This window comes from Homalodisca vitripennis, chromosome 4 (assembly GCF_021130785.1).
Source record: "Homalodisca vitripennis isolate AUS2020 chromosome 4, UT_GWSS_2.1, whole genome shotgun sequence".
Taxonomy (NCBI): Eukaryota; Metazoa; Arthropoda; class Insecta; order Hemiptera; family Cicadellidae; genus Homalodisca; species Homalodisca vitripennis.
The window spans coordinates 158,104,739-158,122,023 of NC_060210.1; the positions used below are offsets into that span (position 1 = coordinate 158,104,739).

Sequence of the window (17,285 nt, forward strand, 5' to 3'; positions counted from 1 at the left end):
AATCCTGAACTGAAGTTAAAAAAAAATCAGTTTGTTGAGGCTGTTATATGATTCCTTTTGAGTTTGAAAACATACATCGAAGTGTGAGGTGCAATCACGCTCCACTATTTTGTTATTTATTAGACCTAACAAGAGTAAATCTGTATAAATTCTGAATCTATAGCCAATATACTCTGTTGAAATAATATTTTTAATTTAATTTAATCTCATTTCAAAAGATTCTCATTTAATACTGAAAAATTTATAGAGAAATATTTCAATATTCATATGTTACAGACAGCACTTTTTAGACATTTGAAAATATAAATGTTCAAAAATGTGTTTTGGACGTACCTAGAGTCCTGACTTTGTGGAGACTTTTACCTTAAAGGCTGCATAATTATATATTTTAGGTCAATTTCAAGAAATTGATGAGTAACACACAAACATTGATTATTTTCTTTTACTAAATAAAACTATGGAATTTGAGATGTCCTTTTAAGTAGGTAAGAACAGACATTGATGTAGGATAAACGCCATGTAAATGATGGATTATTGGAAATTATACCATGCACTTTATCATTATGTATACGTCATCAAACGATAGGAGTTGGTTTTATCATATACTACTCGTATATTTCCGTACTGTACTAGATTTTAAATATTTAAAATCATCAAATAATAAAATTTGTTTACGTTTTATAAAACCTATTCATATATCGGTTATGGCTAGTATTTATTTTTTGTTTTTAAGAAAAATCGATCCAATGAATCATGACGTAAAAAATCAAAGAAAAAGATCTTGGTTATACAGCTAAAGAACCGTAGATGCGTTGGTTGAACTTTTGAATCGTTGGTTACGTCGGAGAACCTGTTTTATGACGCACTGTGGCCAGGAAAAGCCATCGAAACCTCCAGGTTAAAGATCATAACCTCAGTGATTTAAAAGAGTAACCACTGGAGAGACGTAGTGTGACGATGGATGCAATGGGACACATGAGTACTTAATATCATTGAAAAAAGCCTATCACTCGCAGAACTGGAAAAATTGCATTTCTCTTTATCTGTCCATCCGCACGATATCTCGAAAACGAACTGGTCTATAGATTTGCAATTGTGCACAAAGCTTAACGTCTATATGCGAAATACTGAGTTTAATTATGGTGCATGTCACTCAAAAGGAATTTTGGCTAAGCGTTAGCGAATGTCTTTTACAATGATCCTATGGGTTAACATAATGGCAATGAGAAAGTACGGAACAAATAAATTGATAATCAGACTGTATACAATCATATGGGATTTTAACATGGTATATAGACATGGTAAAACGGACAAATAATCGAGTGGAAAATCGAGTCGGTGACTAGATTTCATTTCAGCGCACTCTTGTGTTTTAGTAGTATTTGAACATTGTTATGAAATCTAACTTGAACTTTGCTATGTACCAAAATTTGAAAGGCTCATATGGCAATGTTATCTCGGGAAAGACGATTTAATATATTTAAACTTTAATATTTGCATGATAATCCATTTATACAGAGACAAGTTTGTGTTATGTGGTAATGCAGCAAGTTAAACCATGGAATTGCCAATTCTTATTGTCCATCCGTCTATGTATTCGCAAGACAACTAAAGAATCAAGTGAATTAAATATTATAAATTTTACTTGCAGCCTCAGCGAAGCCTGTTACGTAACACATTGTGTGAAATACTCCTACCTAGTGTAAATAAGAAGGCTGTTAGTGAAATTGCCAGTGAAAAAGATTTGATGGGGGACATGATGCCACTATGAGAAGCTGATAAGAAACATTCTAGCAGAACCAATTCTTTTCACGTATCTGTGGCTGAACGCAACAGAAAGTATATGAATCTGTCACACTCTTTGGAAATCATAATATCCTAGATGTCTCCTACGAATCACCAGCAACTTGAGTTCTGTTAGGGAGGTCACCCTTCTTTTCTAATCTAGTGTAGTCAGCTGGCTGGAGAATTTTCCTAAATTTAAATACAGCCAACTTCCACCCGAAAAAAGTGTTTATATCTTCTGTTCTCATCTTATAAGTAACTGGGTTAATATGTTTTTCTCCACTCGTATGGTTGCGGAGGCTTATAACTGAAAAATAATTTTTAACATCTTCAGCATACTTTACTCTTCATCTTTGGAGGGTATACACTTTTGTATATTTCAGTTACCCTTATTATTTGAACTTGTTTAAACATTTTAGGAGGATTCTCTTTTAGTTTCACTAGTTCCTATTAAGCTCTACGAAGTTAACACTCATTTGATAATAAGGTGAAATCTGAAGAATACTACGCCTATAAATAAAAATGTGTGGAGCTCGTTTTTGGTGATTATTCATGCATCAATTACCCGTTTTGTATGCACCATGTTTGATTTTTCAAATTGTACATGTGTTTTAATAGATATTAATTAAGTGCTCATGTTTTTATATATCAAAATGAGATTATAAATCTGTGAAAACGTAAGAGACATTATTATACTCCTCATATTCCGTTTAAAAACGTGTAAGTTATTTTTTTAAATTTAACTATCTATGTACAAAATTGTAACCAAGAATTATTAAATACTACATCATTAGACTAGTAAGTAAGTGACTAGTAAGTAGTAACGTGAGTTAAGTTTTAGAATCAGAAAAACATAAATCTGTAGGTATGATGAATAATGTTCTGATGTTTGATGTTCAAATCTGAGTTTTTGACAAATAAGATCCTCAAAAAGGTCAAACTTGACGAATTATTCAAAAAATATTTACGTTCATCAATATTATAAAGGGATGTGTACTTTTTTATTAATACGTGTTTAGTTTAACCCTATAAATATGAATAATCCATGTGTGATTTTATACAAATTGTTGATAACCATGTTTTAATTTTTTTTTAATATTGCAGATTTTCTACATATAAAAATACTTTCATTTAACTTTGCTGTTAATTGTTAACAGTCTTTGATTACTCATATAATCTTGAAGTATATTAAGGGAAAAACGTACTATATAATATTGTAAAAACATTAACAATTGTTTTTAATGCAGTAAACATCTATTTAATGTCATCATCTACCCTCAAAAACGGATTTCCCGCAAAACCCAGAATCTAAAAGTTTTATTTTATAACAAAAATTGCCATCAATAGTTTGAACTATCATTTTAGATAATTTACTATATATGCAAAACATTCTTCATAAAATCCAGGTCACATAAAAGAAATTCCTTTCTGTTGCAGAGCGTATTATAAAATGTACCTTAAACAACTATATTATTCAATATAACTAAAACATAAATGATTATAAAATACTATTATACAATCACATTCTTTTCGAAGCTGGCAAGATTGCTGCAACGGATCAAAAATGAATTAAAGTTTTTAAGTAAATTCACATTTACTGAAAAGCGCTAATTAGTCACGTAACACGTAAGCCTTACGGAATTTATATTAGATTCACAGAAAACTTCTGCCAAATGCACTACTGTGCTTATCGACAAAAATAGTGACGTAATACAGTGTGGACGACAGATCGTCAAGCTATAAACATATTCGGTGGTGAACGATTTTTTTATTGACACATATACTTCTTCGTAAATAATCAGGTAGATAGCCTAGTTATACATGCATTATACCTGTTTTTCATCTGATGGAGTAATGAAACAAATATTCACAACCATAATAAAAACTGGCTTTTTTAAGTTGAAATGACTTACTAATGAATTATTTGAGGACAATGAATTACTACTACTACGATCTCTTGCATGTGCTACTAACTATTGAAGTTAATCAAGGTTTTTTTTTATATACTTTTTATAATTCTTATGTTTTTCTTAACACAGTAGGTGTTGAGGATGCTATAATAACGAGTTATACTGGAGCCCTTAGAAAGATCCGTTTTACAGAAATTTAATAAAGCTGGCACAAACTGTGTTGAAAGGCATTCGTCACACTTATAAAATATGGATTTTATAAATCACGATAATAAAACTGAAAATAAGCCAAAGAGGAAAGAGAAAAAGAATCTAAACAGGAAGAATGAAGATAAAGAATGTGAAGATACTGTAGATTATGGTGCAGGAGGTTTTTAGATATTGACATTCAACACAAACACTGTTTCGCCTCTACTGAAATATAATTTCCTTAACAGATAGTTACAATGTTTTCCTAAACCTGTTACACCATCAGTTTGAACTATTTCCTGTTGTCACTATTATTTGGAATATACCTAGCAATTTTAACCTATTTTTATAGTTGAATGTGTGACCAGTTGTTAGTGGAAAATACGGTATCAAAATATTAAAAAGAACTAGTGGTTTCTTGTACTGTACAGAAAAATTAATGACTAATATTGCTTGAATTTTATTTAAAAGAGATCAACAATGTAGAAAAATATATACACTACAGTGGGAAAATGTATTGCTTTACTTATATAATTTTCTATAAATGGTACAAAAAATATCCAGTTTAGTATGTGTGACTTAGGAAGTACTAGATTTACTTGCATCCTTGAGGTGATACTGTAAACGGGAAGTATTAGGGGTATTAAATTTGAGGGTTGACTTAAAACAGAACAGCAGGATTGATGTTGGGCGACTGCATTCTTGATACCTGTAGTAAAACATTTGCAAAACACGACTAAATTGAGGTTAATCCAATCAGCGGTAAATATGTACCAGTAATCCATAAGAGATATTAAACCAACTAATTTATAAAAATTCTCAATATTATTTACATTTACAAGACACTTTAACTGTACCGAAATACAAGTTATTAAAATTTAACGAATTTCTGACGTAAGTTACAGGAATACACATATAATATATTATATGAAATATATAAGAATTAATATATAAACTATTACTGCCACGTGGTTTTTCGTTTGATGTTATAAAGTAAGAATAGGATGCAAAGATAGATTTTCTTAAATGGTAGCATTTTGTGCATTTATGCATTATTGACAGTCCACATGGTGCAGCCCACTAAGGTGTGTTTAATATCAGCACTGGAATAGTTATATGGGATATAGCTGGAATAGAGTTTACCCGCACTTTAACTTTAACTTTATGGTGGTTTGGAACTTTGTCTATATATTCCGCAATATGAGAACACTCCTTTTTGACTGGATTTGGAACATGCTACAATAAGTCACAGAGAGGCACAGAGATAACTTCCCTGTTCCCTAAGGTTCATAACTGAACTTAGGTGTGCTTGGGAACATCTAGCCATCTATGGAATACTGTAAAATGATGTTCTTTTCGGAGAGGGCACGAAATAAAATAATAAATGATAAAATAATTTAGGAATAGGTCAGGAGGTGTAGGTTTTTCGATGACAGTCTAGACTTGCCGAAGATTTGAAATCTCTTGCCCCTCGCTAAGAATGATTAGTGTGTACGAAGTTCAATAGATTGGAACTTTAAAAAGAATAATGAACAACAGGATATTATTCCTTATACATATAACTATATTAGACTATAGGTATTTTAGAATATTTTCCCATTACTGGGTCTATGACAAAGGAATCTAAATCACTTCATATTTTAAACAGTGTGTTAACTTGAAGGGATGAATGTTATCATGATGCCAATCGAAGTTCTAACATTATGCATAAATAAGACAACAGGCTTGACTTGATTGTATTTCTCGTTGATATACAGAGCACCAAAGAGAACATTTTTGAGAGCTGACTCATTTCTTCCAAATACAAACAAATTAAGCACTGCATACTCAATATTTGCTAAATTTTATAATTAAAATCATATTTTTACTTAAATTTTAAATTTTATTATCTGGTCTTACTCTGTCCTCAATAGAGCGCGGTTGTAGAAAAGGTTGATATAAGAAGTGTTGTTACTATTAAGTTTACTCTATGCTTTCAATACTATAAATGTAAACAAATTTAAAATAGTAGTTAAATTAAGTGTCAATAGTCATAAAACAGTGTTTAAACAGAACATTTGATTACATTTAACAGCCTCTTTTAATGAATAATATTAATTTAATGTATTTTAATAATAAAAAAACTGTATAGACCAAGATGGTTTTGTTCGCTACTTTAAAGACAAATAGGGCATAGGCTGAAGAGTTTTCGAAACAAGAATAGTCCTATATGTTAAAACCAAGCCTATTATTTTAACCAGGATACTAAGAATGTCTATGTAAAATTTCAATACAAACGGTCCAGTAGGTGTTTTGTGATTCAGTAAAACACACACGCGCGCGCTAACACACAGACAGACACCATTATATTTTTATATAATAGAATAAATTATAGAAATACAAATCAAATTAAAACTAAACAATCTCTAATAGACGAAGACGGGTTTGCTGTTGGTGATTAAAGTATGTCTTGTTTCAAATATAATCATTTTTTTAAATTAGTCAAGTGTGAAAAAAGAACAAATTGAGACGTTTCATTTTTAGTTATGAGCTTTTTATGTCTAGATCGGATTGTTTTGTAATAGTAAACCTAATCGTCTGATATTTATATAATGCTGTGGCTGTATTAAATTTCACATTTCTGAAACAAGTATGTCTTGTTTCAAATATATTCACTTTTTTAAAATTAGTCAAGTTAAAAAAAGAACAAATTGAGACGTTTATTTTTAGTTAAGAGCTTTTTATGTCTAGATCGGATTGTTTTGTAATAGTAAACCTAATCGTCTGATATTTATATAATGCTGTGGCTGTATTAATTTCACATTTCTGAAACAAGTATGTCTTGTTTCAAATATATTCACTTTTTTTAAATTAGTCAAGTGTGAAAAAAAAAAGAACAAATTGAGACGTTTATTTTTAGTTAAGAGCTTTTTATGTCTAGATCGGATTGTTTTGTAATAGTAAACCTAATCGTCTGATATTTATATAATGCTGTGGCTGTATTAATTTCACATTTCTGAAACAAGTATGTCTTGTTTCAAATATATTCACTTTTTTAAATTAGTCAAGTGTGAAAAAAGAACAAATTGAGACGTTTATTTTTAGTTAAGAGCTTTTTATGTCTAGATCGGATTGTTTTGTAATAGTAAACCTAATCGTCTGATATTTATATAATGCTGTGGCTGTATTAATTTCACATAATTTCCGAAAACTTGTCAAAACTGTATGCCTATGTGAATTCAGCCTGAGGCCTAATCACTGCCTCAGAGAAAGGACTGTCTGACAAATATAGAACTGAGTCAGGAGAAAGGTGTTGTTTAAATTATATCAAACATTGCGATAAAATTGCCTATAGGTGATAAGTAAAATATAGTGAGATAGGCCTATTACATTCTAAAAACGACGATGTGGGCGGTTCCACTTAGGCTATCTTCACGTTGGCTGCCGGGATGTCCAGTTTCTGCAATGTGCTGCCCAATACAAAGGTTAAGAGCAGAGGTTAGCCGAGAATAGCTCGGTGTCACCTAGCCTATCCGAGACATTGTCATAGTGCGTGTGACCTAGAAACGCATCTCACGCAATCAGCTGGCCAGCCGCCATTTTGCGCACATTGCTGCCAACCTCGCTGCCGGCGCCTAGTTGGTAGCTCGTGCTGTACTTTTTGCTTGGTTATGTACATCACCTTGTTTACCGTTTGTTTACCGTTATCTCCTCACACACGCGCACACACGCCCACCGGGTGAGTAAATACCAATCTATATTTAGGTTTTACAAATCTTTTGGCATGGTTATGAGCTTCCTGATGCGATTTTAGATCTAACAAACTTCCACAGGATGAGTTTGTAGTAAAATTTAAATACTACTTGACGCGCATAATACTCCCACCAGTAACAGTTTAAGGTCTATTGTGTAACTCTGGTGGGTTCCGGGTTTGAGTAAGTGAACTTGTGCGATCAATCGAGTGAAACATTCGTTGCGTACAAACATGTGCGTCTCATCCTCTCACATTGCTGACTGGCTGGGTGAGCTAATAGTCAACGGTACGATAACTTGGCACGACAGTGGCATAAAAAAGCTTAGAGATTTTTTGTCTTTTTTATAATTACAGTGCTGTATATTTGACGTATATATGTAGTTTTAATTACTGTAGTTCCTTAATAATAAGCTGAAAATTAACAATAAACCCTTTCATAATTTATTTCAAGTACACATATTTTTGAAAACCTTTATCCTACTCGCCTAGCGTCAAGCTACTTCCTTGTTCACTAACATAAAATATTGCTTAATGTTGTTACTACTAAAAAGGTGGCATTGGACCTTATCTTTCGGCGTTTACCAGTATCAGTATCAAACACTCAAGTTCAGGCCAAACTTCGTTGTCTGCCTACCAACTATTTTAAACATCAGAATGTTAGAACATACGATATTTTGACAAAGTTGTATTTAGTTTATTAAGTTGCACTTTTAAATGAAGCTATCCAACATATGTTTGGTTGTCATCGCAAATCAAACTATGAAGTTAATACGTTTTTTAACATTGTGAATTATATATAAGCTCAATGGCATAAGAATGTATTTTATATAAATATATTGGTAAAAATAGTAATTAGTAGAAGTGTCAGTCTATGTGTTATAAGTTCTACCGATGTTATGTCGGCCAGTGAGATTCCTATGTTACTCATTCACCGAGAAGTATGTCTTCCGGTGTTTTCACCGGTGAAGCGCTCTGCGAGGACTTCTGGACTGAAATAACTGCGCCGCGGCGCAGAGGGACGCGCTAATATGCCTAAATAATTTAACATGTTACGTAGTGCGGTTTAGTTTTAAATATAACAAAAATAGAAAATTTGCAATAACGTTTCATTATTAACCAGAATCCAAAACAACACATGGAACAGTTTTGTCGGAAGCTGTAGATAGTGGTAGGGGTATAACCAATGTTACACTTTTTGTTACAACATTTCATTGAATTTATGTAACAAATTAATGCAAACAATGATGCTGAAACGTTCCATACATTTGTGTTTACTAACTTATCTATGAGCCTGGGAGAAACCACTTGAAGGACTATTAAAACATCCATGCAGACATTATCTTATACAAGGTCGCACGCTCGTCTCAGAGGTAGGTTCTGGATCACTGGAGTCACTTTGCTCTTCTGGCCTTCATAGCCATAACTCGTTCGCTTAATTCTTCCAACTCTTAGTTAATCATTAAATACCTGACATTTTGATATTTTTGAATGAATGAATGAATGCTTACGTTATCATAATAAACCGTGGCTTTTATAAAATTGTTGTATAAAGTTTTATAATTTGTCATTTATTTAAAGAACTTTCCTAATAAAACAAGATCCATAATGAGTTAATTAACTTATAGCAGACAATCCTGACTTATTTTATATCCGAAGCCTTTTATAATAGTCCATCAGTCAAAAACCAACCTGTATTGTATAAACACACAACTTGGTTTCACTTTAAACGATATAGAATAACCCAAGGAAAGAAATAAATCGCTACCGCGCTAGTTTTAATGGAGGACAAAATAGTAGAGTATCAAAAAAGAATAACATGTAAAATGGTTGTTTTTTTTTCAGAATGTATTTTTCTTACCTTAACATACTTAAACTAACCGCCAGAGATGTAAATAAACATTAAAATATCATTAAACATTAAAATATCAATAGTTAGCCAAATACAGATCCTTAAAGTGGAGGCCTACTTCGTCTTTTAGCCTAGTTTTCTGACAGTACTGTAAGCATTGTGTATTTGTTTGAAGGTCAGTTTTAGTGTATCAAGCTAGAAAAGAATTGTAATGTGAGGCAAAAGGTAATCATTTCATTTTTGTAACCTTTTCTGTAAGCTCCCATTTTACCTCCAAAAAACCATACAATGCACATTGGCCCTCGGATCCCAGACTATATTTATTTATTTATTATTGATGCTTCAGATATAAAGTTAAGTATCTGTTGCCTTTAGAACAATTAAATATAACAAAATTATTATTTTTGAAGTTGTGAACATCTTATTGTTAAAGGGGTTTTATAATTTAATCTTGAATAAAATAATGGCGTTCAAAGCAAATTTATATATACTAGTGTTTGATTGCTGTGTGGTGGAGAATTAAACCTACCAATGACCGTGTCGAGGTCGTGGCGAGTCAGCAGATGACCAGGCCGTACAAAACTTGCAAGCGCTGCAAACAGGATCGGGAATGTGAACTCAATACTGTAGTGCACGGCTATCACACATTGCTCTCACCTAGGTAAGTGTATAAGCTGCTTATTAGACACAGTCACTGGAGCGCAAGACACTGGGGATGGAGCTAAACATGAGCATGAGTTAAACATGTGAAGTAACTGCCTAGGGAATAGGGTCCTGAGTCACAAGGGTGGAGTTAGTTGTTGGCCGTAGGTTGGCAAATATATGGAGTCAAAGGCGGGATTTTATTACCAGGGGATGGATTAGTGTCCTGAGTCACAGTAATGGATTTAGTTGTTGGCCGTAGGTTGGTAAATATCTGGAGTCAAGGGCGGGATTTATTACCGGGGGATGGATTAGTGTTCTTTGTCATAGGGGTGGAGTCAGTTACTGGATGGAAGTTGGCCAATCTCTGAAGTCAAAGGTGGAATTTTATTGTCAGGGCATGGATCAGTGTCCTGAGTCAGGTGTGGAGTTAGTTACTGGATGGAAGTTGGCCAATCTCTGAAGTCAAAGGTGGAATTTTATTGTCAGGGCATGGATCAGTGTCCTGAGTCAAGTGTGGAGTTAGTTACTGGACAGAAGTTGGCCAATTTCTGGAATTACAGGTATGGAGTTAGTTACTGGGCGGAGGTTGGTTAATCTATGAAGTCACAAGTGGGATTTTATTGTCAGGGCATGGATCAGTGTCCTGAGTCACAGGCGTGGAGTTAGTTACTGGACGGAAGTTGGCCAATCTATGGAGTCACAGGTGTGTAGTTAGTTACTGGATAGAGGTTGGGCAATATCTAGAATCATAGGTGGGATTTTATTACCAGGGTATGGATCATTGTTATGAGTCGCAGGTGTGGAGAGGTTTTTGTCTTGTTAACATTTTGGGTAGAAACCCTAGACAATTGAAGGAGATTGAGCCTCAGATAACCCATAACCAAGTTTTTCGAGACTAGATAAAGCAGCGAGTCCTTCACTCAACCGAAATTACTCATGCATCATTACATCTTATATATCGTGTTGAGGTGGAAATTATTCTAAATTACCATTATTGACATAATAGGTATTTGGGAACCATATGAATAGGTGCGGTTTAAATATACTTATGTATAGGTGCGGGAAATAAATTAACTTATTTACATTATTGTTGCGGTTCTAAATTTCAAGAAAAGAATCCAAAGTGTTTGTATATGAATTGTTATTTTAAATATTATCCTTACTTTATGAATGGGTGCGGTTTAAATATACTTATGTATAGGTGCGGGAAATAAATTAACTTATTTACATTATTGTTGCGGTTCTAAATTTCAAGAAAAGAATCCAAAGTGTTTGTATATGAATTGTTATTGTAAATATTATCCTTACTTTATGAATGGGTGCGGTTTAAATATACTTATGTATAGGTGCGGGAAATAAATTAACTTATTTATATTATTGTTGCGATTCTAAATTTCAAGAAAAGAATCCAAAGCGTTTGTATATGAATTGTTATTGTAAATATTATCCTTACTTTGTTTCGTTTGTCTCTTTTATTTGTATTTTTTCAAAGTATTGGAAGTTTTTCAATTAATCTAAACTTATTAATATTATATTTTACTCGAATTATTTTAAATTTAAAATATATGTTGAAATTTATTTGTATTACAGATATGTTGTGGCAATTGCGATATATTTGGCAGTTACTGATTAAGCTATTAAAATAGACTGTAAGGTTTCACGTTTCAGAAATGTGGCATTTAGCCAACAACATGGGCAGGCCGACATACGAGTGATATTATAAGAATAGGCGTAACATAAACACAAGAGACTTATGCCATATCGGTCAGCAGACCTAAGGCATATCGTTCAGTAGACCTAAAGCATGTCGTTCAAGAGATCTATGCCATATTGTTTAGCAGACCAAAAGGATAACGTTCAGTAGACCTAAGGCATGTCTTTCAGGAGATCTATGCCATATTGTTTAGCAGACCTAAAGGATAACGTTCAGTAGACCTAAGGCATGTCTTTCAGGAGATCTATATGATATTGTTCAGCAGACCTAAAGGATAACGTTCAGTAGACCTAAGGTTTAACGTTCAGTAGAGCTATGACGTATCATTCAGCAGACCTAAGACATAACGTTTTAATACAAATTATTTGGCTGTCAATCAACAAATACTCTAACCGTTTAAGCAATGTAACTTTAATTCAGTCATTTTATCAATATTGTAAACTCAATTAAAATATATAAATGATAAAAATAAAAAAAGTATAATAATAAAAGATTAAATATAAAAATCTAGTAACAAAGTAAGTCTATTAACATGTAGAGTATTTCTGATCTCACGCAATACCAGCGTGTGGTTATTTTAATAGAAAAATAAGACCATTTCTTCCTGTGTATGTGTATTTGCACATGCAAAGGCATTCCATTGAAGCAAAAGGCTTCCAACCATAGCCTTCAAAAATAATTATGCAAACTCGGTCTTTCATCACTTTTAGAATAGTCCTAAGAAACGTCTGTCAACCAAAATTATGAAATAGTCAACACTTGTTGTATATAACCTTGCCATTGCTAATTATTTGTATAAAAATTAGATTTATTTCATTTTCATTTCATGAAGAGTGGTATGGACATCATTTTATTCAGAAACTTATTTTTTATAGACTGTGGCAGTATTTTGTACTAATAACATGTCCGTTTAATACTAATTGGAACAGAAAATTTAAATTTTACTGCAATTATATTTGCAATTATTTTCGTGATACACAAACATTTCACAGACTTTGGCATTCATGATATAACGATCACTAATAGAGAAGTGAAATATTCATTCATGTAGCGCGGGGTGGTTACACCTATCCACGAGTGTGTTATTTATAGAGAGGGATTCACACGACATCATATTCAAAATGTGCCGCATATAGAAATAGACAACTCATCCATGTAGCGCGGGGTGGTTACACCTATCCACGAGTGTGTTATTTATAGAGAGGGATTCACACGACATCATATTCAAAATGTGCCGCATATAGAAATAGACAACTCATCCATGTAGCGCGGGGTGGTTACACCAATCCACGAGAGTGGTATTTATAGAGAGGGATTCACACGACATCATATTCAAAATGTGCCGCATATAGAAATAGACAACTCATCCATGTAGCGCGGGGTGGTTACTCCTATCCACGAGTGTGTATTTATAGAGAGGGATTCACACGACATCATATTCAAAATGTGCCGCATATAGAAATAGACAACTCATCCATGTAGCGCGGGGTGGTTACACCAATCCACGAGAGTGGTATTTATAGAGAGGGATTCACATGACATCATAATCAAAATGTGCCGCATATAGAAATAGACAACTCATCCATGTAGCGCGGGGTGGTTACACCAATCCACGAGAGTGGTATTTATAGAGAGGGATTCACATGACCTCATAATCAAAATGTGCCGCATATAGAAATAGACAACTCATCCATGTAGCGCGGGGTGGTTACACCAATCCACGAGAGTGGTATTTATAGAGAGGGATTCACATGACCTCATAATCAAAATGTGCCGCATAGAGAAATAGACAACTCATCCATGTAGCGCGGGGTGGTTGTACGAATGCGCTATTTATATACGGGTGTACATAAAGTCCTGCACTGGTATAATATTTTCTAAACGATAACAGATAAATGAACAAGATTTGGTACATCAATACTACACCTAAAAATCTACTTTTTGAAGGAACTATCAGTTTTCTGTAATATCATGGGGACGTCCCGCAAGGAGTCGGAAGGAAATCTTAAATAGGAGCATAGGTCAATATGCACATCATTTTAAAGGGCTTATCTAGCAGAGTTTAATGCCGCAAACCGCTTTCAAAAAGATTGATCCAGTACAAAATGGCGGCTGTTCAAAGGTTTTACTTGGTTACATTTCATTAGTAGCCATAACCCCGGTAAAGCAAAACTGCAACCAAACGAATACTGCAGATAAATACTACATTATGATTGTCAGTTTGTACAGAAGTGAATTATGACGTAGGTTATCCTCAAGGGGTACAAATATGGTCCTAATATATTGATAACGGGGAAAACCTGATAACAGTAACAATTTAAAAAGCTCTTATCTTTGGGTCGCAGTTTGGACTTTCCAATTAGCCAGTCTATTCATAGTAGGCTATTCTAGTTTTCTTGTTTTAGTAGTGCTGTCCAACCTTTCTATCAGTGCACTTTAGTACAAAAGAGTTTGTCGTATTGCTTGTAGTTCTTCAACTACACTATGTTGCTTGACGAACGTGAACGTATAACACTTCTTATGATGGTTGGTTGGGGAAACAACGAACGATCACACGAGGAAGCATGCCATTTATTTCATGACTACTTTCACGAGAGGCAGCCAATTTCTAGAACAACTGTAGGGAGAACTGTTCAACGCTTTTATGGAAACAGGAAGTGTTTCCGATCGTCATAGGACAGGAAGGCCCGCTACTGCGACAACTGAAGGCAACTCTTTAGATGTAATTGCACTCATTTATTGAGAATACGCAAGAGTCCCTACGCTCAGCAAACACAAACTCATGACATCTCTGTTACGTCTGTTAAAAAGATTCTGAAAGGGTCTAATTTTAAGCCTTATTAAAGTTCATTTGGTGCACGAACTCAACGAAGTTGATTTCGATCGACGTATAGAATTTTGTGAAACTATGATGGCCAAAATAGATTGCAACGAAATTGATGCAAAACAATATTGTGTTTTCAGACGATTGTTCATTTATGCTGAATGGAAGTGTAAACAGGCACAATTGCCGTTACGTACTAGAGTAGCGAAAATCCTCACTGGATGCGGGAAGCACATACGCAGTATTCACTAAAGGTGAATGTCTGGCTTGGTGTGATAGGTACCCAGTTGGTAGGTCCTTTCTTTATTGAAGGAAATTTAAGTGCAATATCATATTAACGTTTGCTAGAAAATGAAATTACACCAGCACTTCGAAACATGTTTGGGAGAACATTACCAAATATCTGGTTTCAACAGGACGGAGCACCCCCACACTACGGCATTGACGTAAGAGCCTATTTAAACACTGTTACCAAATATATTAGGACCAAATTTGTAACCCTTGAGGATAACCTACGTCATAATTCACTTCTGTACAACTGACAATCATAATGTAGTATTTAATCTGCAGTATTCGTTTGGTTGCAGTTTTTGCTTTACCGGGGTTATGGCTACTAATGAAATGTAACCAAGTAAAACCTTTGAACAGCCGCCATTTTTGTACTGGATCAATCTTTTTGAGTGCGGTTTTGCGGCATTTAAACTCTGCTAGATAAGCCCTTTAAAATGATGTGCATATTGACCTATGCTCCTATTTAAGATTTCCTTCTGACTCCTTGCGGGACGTCCCCATGATATTACAGAAAACTGATAGTTCCTTCAAAAAGTAGATTTTTTAGGTGGTAGTATTGATGTACCAAATCTTGTTCATTTATCTGTTATCGTTTAGAAAATATTATACCAGTGCAGGACTTTATGTACACCCTGTATACCGATCCACTTGATACCATACTCAATCATGTAGCAAAGCGTGGATCTATTTATCCACGGTTATGATATTTAAATCGTTGTTCAGTTGAGTTTTAAAAATATTCATTTAGTCCAAACTCTTTAAATATTATTTCGGAACCTAAACCAAAATTTAAATTGTGTTGTTCATTGTTCCACGAGAAGTTGAATTATAGTCATAATGAAGAGGTTATCTTTCAATCTACTTCACAGAATAATGATGAGTCCGCTTTAATGCCTTCAATATTTCGCGGAGATATAAAAAAATACTATTTCTTCAAAGAAGGTTTTAGGAAATATAGCAATAAAATTGAAAAAATTTACCCCGACCAGAAATATTACACTTCTTTAATAGAAATGTACAGCCATGTAACATTTGCTAGATAGCAGAGGTACCTGCTAACTACTATCGTCCTCAAATTATAAATTTTTGTTAAATAGCAGACCCATAGAGTTGCTACTATTGTCCTCAAATCTAAAACGTCATTGCAATTTCCCCAACAATGTACTTGAGCTAATATTTGCTATATGGCCGAATTATGCGAGTTAAACAATTAATCATTATTCAATATCAATTTACTGGATAGTGGTGTCCTCCCTCGTTCACCCAATGCTGATATTTAGTACAATTAAATTGTTAGTTAATCGGGATGTCATTATTAAAATTATGTTAAATTTCAATTTAATTCTAAACCTTGTTTCTTTCTTACTCCACAGTAAAATATAATACTGTAAGAATACAAGAGCATTGAAATGGGTTGTTCAATGAATAAATGATCAATATTAATTTGTAAGAATTGAATAAAGAATTCCTGTATTTTTTGGTAGTACTCGTTAAATGGCAGAACTATCTGCTTCCAAGTATTGTCGTCAAATTATAACTCGGCTTTGCAACCAAGCCATTTATTTTAGATAGTATCCATTAGACGTTAGAGCTAATCTGTGAGCTACTATCTTCTCTAAATATTAACGTGCTATTTATTTCAGTCATGATTCATTAATTTCGTTGTAATATGTGGATACTGAACAAACAGGTTATTTATCAATATTTCTTTCCTATCTTACGTACTTTTGCAAATTTGTGAATCCATCTTACTTGGTTACACTTCTGATGTCACACCAAATTATTATCCGTATATGAACATTATTTCTATGTGTGGTTTAATTTTTATTTTTAAAAAATCAAATCCCTTACTATCTTCTTTTATTATTTGTTTATTTTAAGGTTACGTTGTGTGCAAGTCGGGGTCTTTTCTAATATGTACCCGCATTCACAAAGATCGTAATTAAAACGGTTAATTCATTGTCAATTGAAAAGCGGGAAATCCTGAAACTCTGGTTGTTCACTTTTAACCGACGAATCACGAGTTTGGCCACCTCCTACCTATATAAGGTGCGTTTTCCACTCGTCTTATCTTATCAGTGATAAACGCGCGCCGCTTGATCTGGGCTTGGACTTTGCAAGCTCGAGTTATTTTTTTTTTAAGAGCAAGCAGCGCGAAGCGCTGCGCAGTGGGCAAGCATCGTGTGATCTAACCCATTCTGAAAATTTTGTTGATCTTACAACAGGAGCACACACACAGAGAATCGAATTGCTCTGGGCGGCGGCAAAACGGCGTAATAGGAACGAATGCGGTACAAGTCGCAACTTGCTAGACTCATACTTGTGTGAGTTTCTGTGGAAACATC

The 17,285-nt window shown here is 33.8% G+C and overlaps 1 protein-coding gene across 1 annotated transcript in view; it reads left to right on the forward strand.

The window, feature by feature from the left end:
• The first annotated feature begins 7,218 nt into the window (after positions 1 to 7,218).
• The window catches only part of LOC124360407 (hormone receptor 4-like), a 121,512-nt gene continuing 111,445 nt past the window's right edge, over positions 7,219 to 17,285 (forward strand). Inside the window, exon 1 of the mRNA XM_046814012.1 lies at positions 7,219 to 7,602. The gene's annotated coding sequence lies outside the window, so the exon portion shown is untranslated. The remainder of the gene's footprint in view (positions 7,603 to 17,285) is intronic.